Here is a 14120-nt window from a genome sequence, read left to right on the forward strand (position 1 = left end):
GGCTGTAAGTGCTCTTTAGCTGGTGCCTGGGGTACGTGGGCGATCGTCGAACTGAAGATAGGAATGACATTGTGTACAATCTACGGCTCTGATCAGGATGAACCTGATATATTTGATAAATTGGAGCTAGAGTTATCGAATTGGCCATATCCCCTTATAGTTTGCGGGGATTTTAATATTTCCACAGATCTTACAAGCTGTGATAATACTGTAAGTTATTTCGGATGCAAACCTAAGGTTTTTAGAGCCCTGTCTGCTTTAATCAGCTCACACAGTCTGTTAGATGTGTGGGGGTATAAGGAACCATCGAATCCGGGCTTTACCTATATCTCCTGCCCCTTTAAGAAATATACCAAGTTGGATTATTTTCTTATTTCATGTACAGAGGAGGGAAGGATAGGAATTACCAAAATGCCAAAGGTAATTTCTGACTATAGTCCACTGATCTTAGCCTATGAAAGCGATAACGTTATGAATCCCCCCTATAGATGGACTTTCAAGATGAGATTGCTAGTTGATCCTAAATTTGTGGACAACCTTAAGCGCTGGGCACAATGTTATTTTGACATGAACAGGTATAGCGCCCCTCAAAATTGTGTTTGGGACTCCTTTAAGGCAGCATTAAGAGGGGAGACAATTAGCTTCTCTGCCAGCCAAAGGAAAAAAGCTCAGGAGGAGCATGAATCGCTGGTGGCACAGATAGTACAGGCAGAGGAACAACATATGAGGGACGTTACAGACAGGAAAGAGCCTTATGAGAGTTTATGTAAGATTCTAGCTCTTAAGGCGCGAATTTATAAGTCAACTGCTCAGGAAAATGCTGATGATTATCAGATACATAAGGGAAGAATGTATGAGATGGGGGAGCAGGCTGGTAAGTTACTCGCATTAAGGATCAGACAGGGTTTTAGCAGAAACTTGGTAGGAAAAATCCAGGTGGGCAACCAGGAGTATACGGAGCCAGAAGACATTAGAAGGGCGTTCAAGGACTTCTATCAAAAGTTATATCAAGAGGAGGCTAGGGCAGAGCTCGCTAGCTTAATCTTTGAAGACTTTGGACATATTCTGGCTCCCCAAGGGAGGGCCGTATTAGATAGTGACTTGGAATTGAATTAAGTAGTGAACGCTCTCCAGAATTCTCCGGCTTGTAAAGCAGCAGGGCCGGATAACATCCCATCGGAAGTATGTAAGTGCCTACAGGAAGTTATAGCCCCTATATTGCTAGATCTACTTAGTGGGATAACAATTTCTGGAGAAATCCCAGATTCTTGGAAAGTGACGAATATAGTTGTCTTCCACAAGAAGGGTAAATCTAAGGAGGGCCTCTTGAGGTTCCGTGATTCTGAACCCGTTCTATAAAGGTCGTCGTATCGTGACGATTTTGGTATCAGCGAACCGCAAATGACGAATGCGGTATGTACTAGTGTTTTCGTCATGTTCGATTGATGGATACACTGTGTATTCAGGGGTCTCGTTCGAACCTCCGGATTCCATTTTGTGTATGGCAGGCATTTTGTGGTTGCCCTCACATAGGCCGATGATTACGGCCGAGCGAGTCTTTGGGACACGTACACCTTTAGCTGACTTCTGTGTGACCTGATCGAACTGACTTCATTGCCCAAAGCTGACCTTGTTGAGCCAGTTCCTTGTTAGGCAGCTGGTCAGATAGAGATCAAAGAGCAGGACATTGCTGAGTTTATGGTACATGCACACACCCTCCTATCTTGCTTCTCATCTGTTTCTGTTCCTTCCTTTATGGCCTATTTATGGTTTGGGTTAAGGTCTTTTTATTATGGGTTTGTCCGGCCTGTCCGAGCAAGAATGTTGGATTTTGCCTTGTCATTTATGGTGGGATGGACAACTGAAAAGTGGGCTTGTCGTTATTCGATACCATTTGAAATGTCACTGTGTGATTGGATAGTTTGTAAGTAATTGATGCTAGTCAGGAATGTGATTTTTGGCATAAAAGACGATGTCTCGCAATGATGAAATTGTACAGTCTCTGACGAACCACCCGTGTTGTGCTTCGTAGACCTATGTTCCTGGTTGCAGCCAATAAATTTGATCTTTAACGTCACCGAGAATTATCCAGTGTCTCTGTTTTCTAAGACAGGTGAACCCGAAGACATTGGGCGTGCCCCTGGCGCCGCTGGGTTCTAAAACCCGGTTCTTCAGTTGGCGCCCAACATGGGGCGACTTCAGCTGTACCGTGCAAGCCTGAAGATCGTGAGGAGCTTTGTGTGAAAATTCTGGAGGAAGGCCTGCCACTTCATTGACCCCTGTATGTCGTCGTGGTCCGAAAGTTCCCCGCTTTCCGATGGCTATGACGGACTGCTGCCCTGACTGTCGACCTGTCTTGGAGTCTTTTAACGATTTTTAGAGCGAGACAATAGACGGGGCTTCTGGCGATGTCATCGATATTTCAGTTAAGTATGAGTGGAGCGTCTCCCAATCCTTAGTTTTGTTTTGGGTATCCCCTTGGGATTTTTGATTTGGGACTTGCAAGCTCCAAAGCAGAGGGACTCGTGTATTCGCGAGGCTATCGTATTCGATATTCCCTTGAAGTTTGAAGCTAGACTAGTGAGCGAAGATGCCTGGTCCTAGCAGACCTGGAAAGATATTTTGTTGTGGATGTAATAGGGATTCCCGATTGAAGGACTCGTGTCCGGTGCCTCCGATTGGAACTCCGACCTATGAGCTCTATTTGAAACATGGCGTGGGCCCCATCACGTATAATGAAGTATGGATTAGATATACTAGGAAGGATGGTGTCCTAAAGTGGCCCCAATATGGTAGTTATGATACAGAGATTTTAGATAATCTAGAAGTTAAACTTTTCAAGAAGAAAGCCCGGCCGGCGATGTTTGACTCTTTCCGCCTATGGCGTAAGGAAGCCAAACAGAAAGAAATTAAGTTAGCGAAGAGAAATAAAAGAGAGAAAGGTATCTCGATAATGCAAGCTGCTATACAGTTTAAAGATAACGAAGAAGAACAAGCAAGTGAGCAGTTGCACAGGCAACGTAAAATGGCGATTGATAAGTGTTATCCAGCTTTGCCACCTCATCAGCAAGGTGCAATGAAGGACCTTGAGAAAGATCCTTTGATGTCACATTTGTTGAGTTCGCCACTCCCTTATGTGCAGAGTGCTACAGCAACTCCGCAACCTTTAGTTGAGCAACCTCCGGTTGCTTTGTCTCCTGTTGTTCTACAACCACCAGCTTCTCTTCAGTTGGCTCCTATTCCTCTGGAGCAACCTTCTCAAGGGCCGCTGACTTTGCTACTTGTTCCGCCTCCAATTCCTACAACTTTGTCTCCTGTACTTGCTACTTCTTCTGCTACTGTTCCTACGTTGGTTTCCTCTCATTCTGCTTTGTCTCCTGTTCTTATGTCAACTTCTCCTTCTGTTCGACAGAGAATGACTGACACTGTTACTGGTCTTTTGTCTCCTTTCTTTGGGTCATTGGGTATGACCCCTGTTTCGGCGCGTACACAATTGCATAGCCAATTGCCTGGTCCCGATGAACGGACAGTATTGGATCATTTAGCACGTAAATGGGTTACTAATCCTTTAAGATATGATTTAGAGTCTGGTATGGATGTCTTCCGTCAATGGGAAGCACCGAAGCAGAGATATGTTTTCGAGAAGATGAGTACTTTCCTTCGTGAAGAATGGGAAGATGGTGATTTGGGACAGACTCCGTCTGAGTTGCTCCACGTACAGTCCGAGTTTGCGAAGGGAACTATAGTGGGTCTCGACGTTGAAAGAGCAGTTGCGACCTTGTTGTCGTTTAGGAGTGAGTCTCCTTCTCAGCCATTGTTTGAGCCTGATCCTTCTGTTAGGAGGAAAGTGTGACAGTATCCAATGAGGGAGGTTCCTCCGGTGTGGAAAGAGGCCGTTGTGGCTAATGCTCAAGCTGGTATTCAAGCTGCACTGGCTCATTTTCAGCGTGTCTGGGTACATGTTCCATGGAAGCGAGCTGAAGTTTTGGCCCTTAAGCAGACTTTGCCTGATCCTCGTAAAAATCCTGCAGGGTACTATAAGGAATTATCACAGACTGCAGACTCATGTGTTATGAATCTAGCCGACATAGACATGTTGTTTGGAAATGTAGTTCCATAGCCTTTATGGGGATTGATTCGTCATACGGATCATGCGCAGGAGTTAGGTGATACATGGAATAATATTGGTGCTGCGGATGGCCGACAAGTTGGTGGTGCTAAATCTGAGCCTTTAGTTGCAGAACTCCCTGGTAGGATCATTAACTACATGAAGACGTGGATGCCTGCTATGCGAGTAAACTGGGACAAATTGTCTGCATATGAGCAGAAGAAAGACGAAAGTGTGTCTGATTTCTTCACTAGGTTTGAAGAGACATTTATCGACCATAGTGGTCAGGACATGAGTGCGGAAGGTGGTCAACGATTGTTTGTTGATAAGTTCGTGCATAATTTGCTTCCAGATTTGTGTACTAAGTTGAAGGATTCTGAAAGTGCTTGGTCTGTTTCGTCGTCAGCACAGATTTTGGCTACTGCACAGTACTACGAGAATAGGGATAAGGACGAGAAAGATAGAGCCGACAAGAAGACTACAGAGTTAAAGACGAAGGTTCTTTTGCAGTAAGCTTATCCACCTCGTAATAATCAGCGCGATTATCAGCAACCTCAGCAGTATCAGAGAAACTCGCAGAGGTTCGAGTCTTCTCAACAGCGTTTTCCTGTAGGCCCTAATCAGTGTGCGTACTGCAAAGAAGAGGGTCATTTCAAGAATAGTTGTCCGGTTCTGTTACAGCGCACAAATGGTGCTTCTGGTGTGAGAGGTTGAGGTGTTCAGAAAGCTCCTAGAGGTAGAGGATGTGGTGTGTTCCCTCAGAATGCACGTTCCTTGCCTCCACAGAATTCTATGAATAGTTTTGATCAGCAGAATGGTGCGTCTGGTAAGACGGCTCAGTACTATGCGGACGACTAATATGTCGAAGGTGGGAATATGGATGGTAATGATTGCTAGGACAGCCATAGACAAAGAGAGGGAGTTGTTTCATTTCCAGTAGATCAGAGTGGACCTTATGTTGAAGTGATTGCATCTGGTGTGTCAGAGCCTTTTCTGTTGGATACTGGTGCTGCGAAGAGTTCTATTATGCACTCTAAACTCCCTGGCGCACCTTTGTCTGGCTTAATGAATGTTTCAGTAGGTTTTTCTGGCGCCCCAGTTAGTAATCCGATTTCTAGTCCTTTGTCTCTTTCTGTTGGACCTTGTGAATTCGAAGCACCCTTTATTCTGACGACAGGTTGTGGCAAGAACTTGGTGGGATTAGACTTGTTGAAAAGATTGTATGCGATGCTACATTGCTCTCCTTTAGGAGTACAGCTTACATTGAGTAAGAGAGTGGTCTCTCCGATGTATTAGTTTAAAGATCGACTTCCAGCTGAATTGTCTTCTCTTCCTGATTCTGTTTGGGCTACTGGTCCTAATGATGTGGGTCTTTTGGAGATTCCACCATATGTTGTGACACTGAAAGCGAATGCTAGATTGCCACGTATTCCCCAATATCGGATTTCCAGTGATGGTGAAAGAGCACTTTTAGCGATCATCTATGATCTGATTGAGAAAGGTGTGATTGAAGAAATGAGAGGCAATGTGTGCAATAGTCCGGTTTTGCCTGTTCTGAAACGTACTGATTCTTCGCAACCGCCTGTATATAGGTTTGTGATCGATCTTCGCGATGTGAATAAGATCGTAGTTCCGCAATATCCTGTTGTGCTAGACATTACTGCTTTATTGACTTTGATTCCGGCTTCTGCTACCTGGTTTTCGGTGATTGATTTGAAGAATGCTTTCTTCAGCATCCCGATTGCCGAGGAAAGTAGGGATATTTTTGGCTTCTCTTTAGGAGGCCAAAGTTTCCGGTTCAAGCGCGCTCCTCAAGGCTATTGTGAGAGTCCATCCATCTATAGTCAGGCTTTGAAAACACAGCTTGATTCGATTGTCTTACCTGATGGTGCTGCCCTTATTCAGTATGTTGACGATCTGTTAGTTGCTGCTGACAATGAGGAGATTTGTAAAGAGGCTACTTTGTCGTTGTTATGTCATTTGTTTTATTTCCATCATAAGGTGTCTCTTTCGAAGTTACAATATTGTCGACAAGAAGTGACCTACTTAGGTCATCTCTTATCGAAGGAGGGAAGAAGATTGACCCCAGAACGAATTCAAGCTATTGCGAAAATGAGTGTGCCAACGACACAGAGAGAAGTGCGTGCTTTTCTGGGTATTACATCGTACTGTAGACAGTGTATCCCTAATTTTTCGCTTCTTGCGAAACCTTTGATAGCTCTTACTGTTAAAGATACTCCAAATCCTATTCCTTGGACTGACGAATGTCAGAAGAGTTTTTCAGAATTGCGCGATGGGTTGTGTTCGGCTCCTGTGTTGGGTTCTCCCGACTACAGTAAGCCTTTTACACCCTATGTCCACGAGAGAGAGGGATGTGCATTGTCAGTTTTGACACAGCAGTTGGGCGATAAGCAACGTCCATGTGCGTATTTTTCGTGAACTTTGGATCCGGTACCTAGAGCGTTGCCGAGTTGTCTGAGAGCTTCAGCGGCAGCTGCTGTCTCTATTCGACAGTCTGCTGGTTTGGTGATGGATAATACGTTGATTGTGATGGTTCCACATGCAGTGGATACTTTGTTGAACAGGACAAAGACACAGCACTTAACTAATGCTCGGTTGTCATGTTAAGAGTTAACACTCTTAGCAGGTCATGTGCACATAAAGAGATGTAATACGTTGAATCCAGCTACGTTGTTGCTGATTTTATTTGAGACAGATGTTATTGAACAGCATGATTGCTTCCTTAAGACAGAGGAGGAAACGAAAGGTAGAATAGACCTTAGGGACACTCCTCTTCCAAAGTGTGATGGTACCTTATGGGTTGATGGTTCGTGCTTCAAGCTTCCGAATGGTGATACGGCTGTGGCATATGCTGTTACGACTTTGCATACGATTGTCGAAGCTGCACGTATCCCACGTAATTCAGCACAAGTAGCGGAGTTGATTGTATTGACAAGAGCGTGTGTGTTGTCGAAAGGGAAACGAGTGACATTATACACTGATAGCTACTATGCGTTTGGTGTGGCTCATAGTTTTGGTCGAATGTGGAAAGAGCGTGGGTTCCTGACTTCACATGGAACTAAGATTCAGCATGGTCAGTTGGTGAATGAACTTCTTGAGTCACTTACTTTGCCGTTGCAAATTGCGATTGTGAAATGCAGTGCGCATAAGAAAGTTACTGATGATGTTGGTTGTGGTAATGCATTTGCAGATGAAGTTGCGAAAGAAACGGCGAGAGATGTAATGAGTCGAATGTATGTTGCGGGTCCGGCGAGATGGGTTCCGATAGAAGTATGTGTGAAGATACGATAGAGAGCGTGAAGTCCATTCAAGCTGAAGCTACAGAGAAAGAGTTGAATGAGTGGAGAGAAAGTAAGGGTATATTGGATTCAAATGGTTGTTGGGTTGAGTTGTCAGAGCATCAGCGATGGTTGTTACCCGATGCGTATGTGCTTCCAGTGGTTACGATGGCGCATGGAATGGCTCATATCAGTGTGAAAGGGATTTGTAAGTTGTTGGCTCCAGTATGGCAAAATGCTGGAATTCCTAAGTGTGCAGAGAACCTGGTTAAGAATTGTATGGTTTGTTTGATGTGCAATCCTGGTAAGGGAACTCCAACTCCAGCTGGTCATTTTGCACCTCCGACGCATCCGTTCGAGGTTTTACAGCGAGATTTCATCCACATGGAGAGGTGCAACAACTTAAAATATGTGCTCGTGGTTGTTTGTGCCTTTTTGAAATGGGTGGAAGCATATCCCCTGAAAGATAACACTGCTTTGTCCACAGCTAAAGCCCTTGTCAAGGAATTCTTCCCTAGGTTTGGATTGCCGAGAATGTTCTGGCGTGACAATGGGAGTGAATTTGTGGGTCAAGTGATGAAGAGAGTGTGTGATGGTTTAGGAATCTGCCAGAAATTTCATGCTGCAAATCACCCCCAATCAGCTGGTTTGGTAGAATGCTATAATGGCACCCTTAAGTTAAAACTAGCCAAGATTCAGGCGAGCTCCGGTCTACAATGGCCCGATGCTTTGCCGTTAGCACTTTTGTCGACTAGGATGACTGTACATTCACGAGTAGGACTTTGTCCCTATGAAGTTATTTTTGGTCGCCCGGCAAATATATGGGGAGTGCCGCGGCCGACCAAATTTAGTGAAATAGAGCACCCTGTATTGCTTGATTACCTTTACGAATTGATGGCTAAATTGCGTGTTTTGCACCAACAGGTTCATGATACACTGCCACAAGCATCTGAAGATCCAGGACATGTTATCGAACCTGGTTCCTGCGTTTTGATAAAGAACTTCCAGCGGACCAAGAACGATCAGCCCCGCTGGATTGGACCCTACTTGGTGCTACTGTCCACGCGATCAGCAGTGCGAGTGCGCGGTAAAAAGAACTGAATCCACGTCGTACATTGTAAGAAGGCCCCTTTGCCTCTGCCGTACGATAGGTGGGTCCAGAATGGTATTCCTGACTCTGAAATTGAAACTGTGCCTCGTTTTCTGCCCTTTAGCGATGCACGTTTAATTGGGACAAATTCTGAACGAGAAAGCAACGATCGTCAACAAGAAGCTGTGTCTCCGTCAAATCGCATAGACACTTCTGAACCTGAACTTTTATTCCATGACCAGACATTGCCTGACAAAGGCCGTTATAATTTGCGACCAAGAGTCGTGGGACAAATAAAATGAAATTCTTTCTTTTCTATTTTTGAATTTATGCTCTCTCCTCCGAGGAACTGTTTTGACTGATTTTTGTTTCTCGAACCTGCTTCAGCTGTAAGGTCGCGGTGTAAAGACTTGGGAGTGCAAGCCGAAGACACAAGGTCGACGGTTCTGTTTGGTCTTAGGGCGTTCCCTGGACTGACAGACACATTCCTTAGCACGGAAGACCCAACCGCAGCAAACAGCACGGTTAGAGGATGGAGTTTTTCGAGATGGAGAGACCTGTTGCAAGAATGAGATTTAAGAGCAAAATATGTACAGTGATGAGCAGAAAACGTTTTTTAATATTATGTTTGTTGATGCTGTTTAGTTTAATGATGTTTCTGATGGGATATATAATATTCTCTTTCAAAGTGACGTTTGCACCCACTACACAACTTATGCCTCCTCCTACTGTTTCTTCGCATTCTTTTCACCCACTGCCTGAACATGAATGTATTAGAAGATTGGAATTTGCCAATAATTCCTTTGTTCAGCTTCTGCATCAACACCAGCTAGTAGTGAACACGACTAATTGTTGGGTGTGTGGTCTTATGCCTCATACTACTGATAAAGGTATTCCTTACCTGGTCCTGCCATTTAGCTACAATGGTTCTGTGTGGGCATACAGAACGATGTTCATCTATGCTAGTGAAGTTTACCCCCTACGTTCTGTGAAGGATAGTCCGAAGAATAGTGCTCTAGTTAAAGGTATAGTCGATATGATTAGAGGAATTCGTTCCTATGAGACTATCCCGAAAGATGAGACACTAGCATATATTGGATGGAACGTTACTGGATATGGAGTTAGTCTGAGTGAGAACCAGCGAGCGAAAAGATCCTCTCAGATTTGGATTGTACCCCATCAGGGTCATTACTGTCTGCAAGGTAATGGCATGAATCCGAGAGCTCAGTTAGGGAAGAGTGTTTGCACTGAGAAGTATGTTTTTGCATCCCAGACTTCTCATCGTTTCTAGCAGCTAAGGGTACCTATTTTGTTTGCTATGATAGAGCGTACACATGGTTGCCCCCTGATTTCTCGGGCACATGTTTTGTCTCGTTATTGTTGCCTTCTACGTATACAGCTGCGGCAGATTACCACAAGACGAGAGTTGTTCGAGGTGTCTTCAGTAAGGAAGATACTGCAGGACAAGAATTAGAAGATTTCTTGAAGGGTTTTCTGCCGTTTTGGGGACCTATGGCTAACAGCAGGAACATTCGACAGTTGACGAGAGTGGTTGAGTCCACCATAGTCGAAACTGCCGGTGCCCATAGTAACTTGACTGCTGAGCTCCAGTCGGATCGCCTTATGACTCTTCAGAACAGAGTTGCGTTAGATGTCATACTTGCAGATAGAGGAGGGGTATGTAAATTGATTCAATCGAGCTGCTGCATTTTCATTCCAGACAACGCTCCGACAGTGTACCAAGCCATTTCCAAGCTGCATAAGATCTCCGAGTCTGTACATGTGGACGAAGGAGATTGGTCGTTAATGGGATGGTTTTGGGGATTATTATCCACTTGGGGATGGAAGATTCTGATGGTCATTGGGATGACCTTAGTTATCCTTTTACTGTTCTGTCTTTGCGTTCAGTGTGCTCCTGCTATGTGTGGCCATTGTGCTACTTCGTGTGCAAGGAGACCTGTCCAGAGAGAGTTGCTAAGTAATAGGATGATGCTACAGCAACATCTTGATGATCTAATAAATATAGACCTGGATTCAGACTGACATGAGTTTGGGTTTATTGCCTATGTAAGGGCAAAAGGAGGGGCTGAGGTTCCGTGATTCTGAACCCGTTCTATAAAGGTCGTCGTATAGTGATGATTTTGGTATCAGCGAACCGCAAATGACGAATGCGGTATGTACGAGTGTTTTTGTCATGTTCGATTGATGGATACACTGTGTATTCAGGGATCCCGTTCGAACCACCGGGTTCCAATTTGTGTATGGCAGCCATTTTGTGGTTGCCCTCACATAGGCCGATGACTACGGCCGAACGAGTCTTTGGGACGTACACCTTTAGCTGACTTCGGTGTGACCTAAACAAACTGACTTCATTGCCGGAAGCTGACCTTGTTGAGCCAGTTCCTTGTTAGGCAGCTGGTCAGATAGAGATCAAAGAGCAGGACATTGCTGAGTTTATGGTACATGCACACACTCTCCTATCTTGCTTCTCATCTGTTTCTGTTCCTTCCTTTATGGCCTATTTATGGTTTGGGTTAAGGTCTTTTTATTATGGGTTTGTCCGGCCTGTCCAAGCAAGAATGTTGGATTTTGCCTTGTCATTTATGGTGGGCTGGACAACTGAAAAGTGGGCTTGTCGTTATGCGATACCTTTTGAAATGTCACTGTGTGATTGGATAGTTCGTAAGTAATTGATGCTAGTCAGGAATGTGATTTTTGGCATACAAAACGATGTCTCGCAATGATGAAATTGTACAGTCTCTGACGAACCACCTGTGTTGTGCTTCGTAGACCTCTGTTCCTGGTTGCAGCCAATAAATTTGATCTTTGACGTCACCGAGAAGTATCCTGTGTCTCTATATTCTAATACAGGTGAACCCGAAGACATTGGGCGTGCCCCTGGCGCCGCTGGGTTCTAAAACCCGATTCTTCACCCGGGTCGTACCGTCCAATATCCTTCATAAATTCAGACACTAAAATATACGCGAATGTTTTGGCTAATAGGCTGGGAGGGGTCATTGGCGGTTTTGTTTCCCCGTGGCAGCATGGGTTTATCCCGGGTCGTGGAACAACGGACAACATAAGGCGGGCTATTACACTGTTTGATGCGCATGCTGTTACGGGGGCCGGATCGGCATGATCCTTCTGGATGCTGAAAAAGCCTTAGACCACGTTACATGGACGCATTTATGGGGATATTGGAACGGAGGGGCCCCTAAAATAATAAAGGCAATCAAGGCAATGTATGTCGATCCATATGCCAGAATCCAGCTGATGGGTGGCGGGTCAGACAAAATATACATCTCCCTGGGGACACGTCAAGGGTGCCCCTGTTCTCCAATCTTATTTGCCCTATACATAGACCCTTTAATAAGAAAGATACTGGGGGCTGAGGGCATTAAGTCAGTGGTATGCAACGGATTCGAAACCAAGCTGTTCGCTTATGCTGACGACTTGGCAGTTATAACTACAGATCCGGATACTGCTATGTCCGCCTTGAAGGCAATAACTTCAGTGTTTGATCGTTGCTCGGGGTACCTACTTAACTAGAATAAGACTCAGATAATCTGCTTAAATAATATTACAAAACGGGATGTAAGATATACGGATTCGGCAAACTACGTGGGGGTCAGAATCAGCCCCATAAGGGATTCTATAATTAAAGAGAATGATGAGCCGCTGGTGGACTCAATGACAATGGAGTTAAAATGGATAGACTCCATCCACCTGTCAATAATAGGGAGAGTTAACGTGCTAAAAATGACCATGCTCCCAAAGTTAATATATCTCTTTCACTCGATCCCACTTATGGTGGGGGAAAGTGTGCTGAAATCTATTGAATCAGCTTTCATGAACTTTATATGGCAGTACGGAAAAACAAGAAGATCTCTCAAATATCTGTCTTCACCGCAAGAGAGAGGAGGACTAGGGGCTCCAAATATTCGGTTTTATTTAGTGGCATGTCTTTTTAGTCAAATGGCAATACTTGTGGCCAGCGCCACGAATACCTCTGATAGCCTACTTGGGAATGCTTATCCCCCCTCTATTTTTGAACTGCTGCTGGGGAAGGAAGCAGTGGGACTCCTACTGTGTAAAACAGACCGTCAATACTATAATGAAAAAAGATACAAGGTATTGGATAGTGTATGGAGGGTGTGGAAAGGGGTTCAGAAATTACTGGGAATCCCGAAGTATAATTATTACACACCCCTATGGAACTCAAAGCTCTTCCCACATCTGAGTAGCGATAGACGGTGGATTTCTTGGGAGTCTCAAGGAAACAGATGAATAGGGGACCTTTGGGAAGGGGAAGCCCCCTGAGCTTCATAGATCTGCAGCGGAAATTCGGAATAGAGTTGAATCAAAGTTTCAAGTTCATACAAATTTCTCAAAATCTAATAACCATTAGGGTTCGGATTACCCCTGGAGGTAAAATCAAGATCCTTGAGTATGTCCTGGCTGGGGGTACCAGGATTGGTATGATTTACGGGGATTTGATCTTTACACTGCAAGATGATATGGACAAGGTTGAGGCTTCTTGGGTATCGAAACTGGGTGACGTAGATATGGATCTAGATAGAGCATTGCTGTTGGCAAGAAATCTATTTTGCTCCTCGAACCTTAGAGCACACCATTACAAGACATTATACAAGTTGTATTATACTCCAGCTAAGCTTTTTGAGTGGGGGAAAAGGGATGATGACAGTTGTCCAAAGTGCTCCCAGGAGCCAGCTAACTTGGTGCATATGTTCGATGAATGCAGTGCACTGAATAAACTAGGTACGGAGATGGAAACATTCTGGGAGGGGTTGCTAGGGGTTAAAATCACCCTATCACCGGTCTTGATGGTTTTTGGAATTGATTCTAATCTGAGGCTGAAAAGGAGGAGGAAGCATTTGTATTTATTTGTGCTGCAGTCTTAAAAATATTACTGGCTACTGGGTGGAAGGATCCCACGGCACCCTCATTTCAGATGTGGTTGTCAAGGCTGTTAGGTATCCATAATGTTGAAGCATCGCTATATTCCCAAAGGGGTAGAAGGATGAGGGAGGTGGAGCAGAACATCTGAGCCCCCCTAAAAAGATGGAGGGATGCTAGAATGTAGAAATTTAAAAATTTTAATGTCTTTTAACCATCCCGGATGAATGTGACCCTTTGTACATCATTTTGTATCGATGAATTTAGGCATTTATTATTAATTGTAATAATTTTTTAAGACATACTGTCGCTTAACTGGAATATGTGTTTTAATTGATTTTTTGTATGCACCTGATATCTAATAAAAATATATTTAAAACAAAATAAAAAAATAAATAAAATAAAAAAAAGGAATCACCACGCGCCTTCTGAAGAGACTACAGACAATACAAAACTCTACTGCAAGACTCATCCTTGACATCCACAGATGGACCCACATCACTCCAAACCTCAAGAAGCTACACTGGCCCCTGATCCAGAAGAGATTCCAGTTCAAGATGTTTTCCCATGCTTACAAAGCCCTAAACAATGATGGACCAGCATTCATCAACAAATAAATGACCTTCTACCAACCAACCAGACACCTGCCATCCGCCTTCCTCTTCCTTGCAGATACCCCTCAGATCTTCCAAGCCAACAGCAGAGG

The sequence above is a fragment of the Lissotriton vulgaris genome, chromosome 9 (assembly GCF_964263255.1).
Source record: "Lissotriton vulgaris chromosome 9, aLisVul1.2, whole genome shotgun sequence".
Classification (NCBI taxonomy): Eukaryota; Metazoa; Chordata; class Amphibia; order Caudata; family Salamandridae; genus Lissotriton; species Lissotriton vulgaris.